This window comes from Triticum urartu, chromosome 5, assembly GCF_003073215.2.
Source record: "Triticum urartu cultivar G1812 chromosome 5, Tu2.1, whole genome shotgun sequence".
Lineage (NCBI taxonomy): Eukaryota > Viridiplantae > Streptophyta > Magnoliopsida > Poales > Poaceae > Triticum > Triticum urartu.
Genome location: NC_053026.1, coordinates 98,820,527 through 98,825,681, shown reverse-complemented (window position 1 = coordinate 98,825,681; position 5,155 = coordinate 98,820,527).

The following is a 5,155-nucleotide window of genomic DNA, read 5'->3' as shown; positions in this document are numbered from 1 at the left end:
TGGTGCGCCCCCCCTCTCTCCCCCCTTGGCCGCCCCCCTAGATGGGATCTAGGGCTGGCTGCCACCCCTAGGGGTGGAAACCTAGGTGGGGGCACAGCCCCTCCCTTTCCCCTATATATAGTGGGGTTTTGGGCTGCCATACACACGAGAACATCTCCTTCTTGGCGCAGCCCTACCCCTCTCCCTCCTCGTCTCTTGCGGTGCTTGGCGAAGCCCTGCTGGAGTACCACGCTCCTCCACCACCACCACGCCGTCGTGCTGCTGCTGGATGGAGTCTTCCCCAACCTCTCCTTCTCCCCTTGCTGGATTGATAACCCACAAGTATAGGGGATCACAACAGTTTTCGATAAGTAAGAGTGTCGAACCCAACGAGGAGCTAAAGGTAGAACAAATATTTCCTCAAGTTCTATCGACCACCGATACAACTCTACGCATGCTTGATGTTTGCTTTACCTAGAACAAGTATGAAACTAGAAGTACTTTGTAGGTGTTGTTGGATAGGTTTGCAAGATAATAAAGATTACATAAATAAAAACTAGGGGCTGTTTAGATAAAGAAACAATAAAGTAAATATAGCGAGTGTGGAAAAGTGGTGGTAGAATTTGCGAAAATTGTCCCTTAAGCAATTGACTACTTTACTAGACCGATAGCAAGTATTATGTGGGAGAGGCCACTGCTAGCATGTCATCCCTGACTTGGAATTCTATGCACTTATGATTGGAACTATTAGCAAGCATCCGCAACTACTAATGTTCATTAAGGTAAAACCCAACCATAGCATTAAGATATATTGGTCCCCCTTCAATCCCGTATGCATCAATTTCTATGCTAGGTTGAAGCTTCTGTCACTCTTGCCCTCCAATACATAGTCCTATCAACATACAAACTAACCCTAGGGTGTGATCCACGCGCGCAATCATATGATGGGAACCAAAGGACAGCAACATAACCACAAGCAAATTAAATCAATCATAGCAATTCATCAACCACCGATAGGACAACGAAAATCTACTCAGACATCATAGGATGGCAACACATCATTGGATAATAATATGAAGCATAAAGCACCATGTTCAAGTAGATGGTACAGCGGGTTGCGGGAGAATGGACCGCTGTAGATAGAGGGGGGAAGGTGATGGAGATGTTGGTGAAGATGGCGGAGGTGTTGGTGTAGATCGCGGTGATGATGATGGCCCCCGGTGGCACTCCGGTGCCACCGGAAGCGAGGGGGAGAGAGCCCCCCTCCTTATTCTTCTTCCTTGACCTCCTCCCTATATGGGAGAAGGGTTTCCCCTCTGGTCCATGGCCTCCATGGCACGGGAGGGGCGAGAGCCCCTCCGAGATTGGATCTGTCTCTCTGTCTCTCTCTGTTTCTGCGTTCCCAGATTCTTCCCTTTCACCGTTTCTTATATTCCCGGAGATCCGTAACTCCGATTGGGCTGAAATTTTGACATGATCTCTATCCGGAAATTAGCTTTCTTGCGGTGAAATAAGGGCACCAACCGCCTTATGGGGTGGCCATGAGGGTCAGGGGCGCGCCTGACACCCTGGGGCGCGCCCCCTACCTCGTGGGCCCCTCAAGCATCGTCTCGCATGGATTCTTCTTCCCAAAAATCATATATATTCCAAAAAAATCTCCATCAGTTTTTATTCCGTTTGGACTCCGTTTGATATGGATATTCTGTGAAACAAAAAACATGCAACAAACAGGAACTGGCACTGGGCACTGGATCAATATGTTAGTCCCAAAAATAGTATAAAAAGTTGCCAAAAAGTATATGGAAGTTGAATAATATTGGCATGGAACAATCAAAAATTATAGATACGATAGAGACGTATCAGCATCCCCAAGCTTAATTCCTGCTCGTCCTCGAGCAGGTAAATGATAAAAAAGATAATTTTTGATGTGGAATGCTACCTAGCATAATCTTGATCACATGTCTAATCATCGCATGAATATTAAGATACAAGTGATTCAAAGCAATAATCTATCTTTTGACATAAAACAATAATACTTCAAGCCTACTAATAAAGAAATCACGTCTTTTCAAAATAACATGGGCAAAGAAAGTTATCCCTACAAAATCATATAGTCTGGCTATGCTCCATCTTCACCACACAAAATATTCACATCATGCACAACCCCGATGACAAGCCAAGCAATTGTTTCATACTTTTGATGTTCTCAAACCTTTTCAACTTTCACGCTATACATGAGCGTGAGCCATGGACATAGCACTATAGGTGTAATAGAATATGATGGTGGAGAAGACAAAAAGGAGAAGATAGTCTCACATCAACTAGGCGTATCAATGGGCTATGGAGATGCCCATCAATAGATATCAATGTGAGTGAGTAGGGATTGCCATGCAACGGATGCACTAGAGCTATAAATGTATGAAAGATCAACAAAAGAAACTAAGTGGGTGTGCATCCAACTTGCTTGCTCACGAAGACCTAGGGCACTTGAGGAGGCCCATTGTTGGAATATACAAGCCAAGTTCTATAATGAAAATTCCCACTAGTATATGAAAGTGATAACTCAAGAGACTCTCTATATAAAGAACATGGTGCTACTTTAAAGCACAAGTGTGGAAAAAGGATAGTAGCATTGCCCCTTCTTATTTTTTTTATTTTTTTTATTTGGCCTTTCTTTTATTATGGGCTTTCTCTTTTTTTGTCCTTTCCTTTTTTTGGCCTTCCCCTTTTTTTATTTGGGACAATGCTCTATTAATGATGATCATCACACTTTTATTTACTTACAACTCGATATTACAACTCAATATCTAGAGCAAAGATATGACTCTATATGAATGCCTCCGGCGGTGTACCGGGATGTGCAATGATCTAGCGTAGCAATGATATCAAAAAACGGACAAGCCATGAAAACATCATGCTAGCTATCTTACGATCATGCAAAGCAATATGGCAATGAATGCTCAAGTCATGTATATGATGATGATGAAAGTTGCATGGCAATATATCTCGGAATGGCTATGGAAATGCCATGATAGGTAGGTATGGTGGCTGTTTTGAGGAAGGTATATGGTGGGTTTATGGTACCGGCGAAAGTTGCGCGGTACTAGAGAGGCTAGCAATGGTGGAAGGGTGAGAGTGCGTATAATCCATGGACTCAACATTAGTCATAAAGAACTCACATACTTATTGCAAAAATCTATTAGTCATCAAAACAAAGTACTACGTGCATGCTCCTAGGGGGATAGATTGGTAGGAAAAGACCATCGCTCATCCCCGACTGCCACTCATAAGGAAGGCAATCAATAAATAAATCATGCTCCGACTTCGTTACATAACGGTTCACCATACGTGCATGCTACGGGAATCACAAACCTCAAGACAAGTATTTCTACAATCCACAATTACCCACTAGCATGACTCTAATATTACCATCTCTATATCGCAAAACTATTGCAAGGAATCAAACATATCATATTCAGTGATCTACAAGTTTTATGTAGGATTTTATGACTAACCATGTGAATGACCAATTCCTATCATCTCTCTAAATAGATATAAGTGAAGCGAGAGAGTTTAGTTCTTTCTACAAAAGATATGCCCATGCTCTAACAAATATAAGTGAAGCAAAAGAGCATTCTACAAATGGCGGTTGTCTAAGTGAAGAGAAACAGGCAATCCAAACTTCAAATGATATAAGTGAAGCACATGAAGCATTCTATAAAGCCATACTCAAAAGATATAAGTGAAGTTCAAAGAGCATTCTATAAATCAACCAAGGACTATATCATGCCAGCATGGTGCATAAAAGAAAAATGAAAACTAAATTCAAAAGACGCTCCAAGATTGCACATATCGCATGAACGAAACGAATCCGAAAACATACCGATATTTGTTGAAGAAAGAGGGGATGCCTCCCCAGCATCCCCAAGCTTAGATGCTTGAGTCTTCTTGAATATTTACTTGGGGTGCCTCGGGCATCCCCAAGCTTGCTCTTTCCTCTCTTCCTTCTTCTCACATCGAAACCTTCTCAATCATCGAACACTTCATCCACAGAAAACTTCAACAGAAAACTCGGTAAGATCCGTTAGTATAATAAAGCAAATCACCACTATAAGTACTGTTGCAAACCAATTCATATTTTGTTTTTGCATTGTGTCTAATGTAGTATAACTTTTTCATGGCTTAATCCACTGATATAAATTGATAGTTTCAACAAAACAAGCAAACTATGCATCAAAAATAGAATCTGTCTAAAACAGAACAGTCTGTAATAATTTGAACATTTACCATACTTCTCATACTTGAAAAATTCTACCAAAATTAGGAAAAATAAACAATTTGTATAGGAAGACAGTGCAAGGAGAATCAGAACCATTTGACGTTCCAGCTAAAAATGTAAAATCATGCACTACAGCCGAAGTTTCTGTCCTGCACCGTACAAACCATCAAGCAAATGTAAACATCCTAAAGGCAAACCTTGGCACATTATTTTTATAATACAATGGAATTGTACAGGGGGGTAATTATTTTTATTGAAAAGGTTATGTAATCAAGATTCACAAAGTTGCCATGAGCATGAACAAAGTTCAAGGAGCTCTCCCACTTCAACAATGCTTGTCTTTCTCACTTTCGCTTTCCTTTTCGAAAAAGTTTTGGGTTCCCCTCTTTATTTTTGTTGTTTTTAAACTATATGAAAGCACTCAACAGAAATAAATGACTCTCTAAAACTTCTGGGTTGTCTCCCTGGCAGCGCTTTCTTTAAAGCCATTAAGCTAGGCATATAGTGCTCAAGTAGTGAATCCACCCGGATCCCAAGGTATATGAAAGCCAATTTTAATTAACAATGATTTGTAATTTAGTAGTGAGCACAAAGCAACATATATCAAGCAATGACGAAGTCTAACTCTCTTCCTATGCATCGACATGTCATAAAAGAACAATTAATGCGCACCTAGTAAAGGCCAATGCATAGTATAAACAGTTTCTTGCAATTTTATCATGTTGGAAACATAGAGAGGTGGAGATATAGTTCCTCTCTCATAATAATTGCAAGTAGGAGCAGCAAGCACATGCATATTATATTCATCAAAATCATCATGTGCAACGGTAAAAGGCAACCCATCAATGTAATCCTTAATAAGTGCAAACTTCTCCGATATAGTGTAGTTTGGAGAAT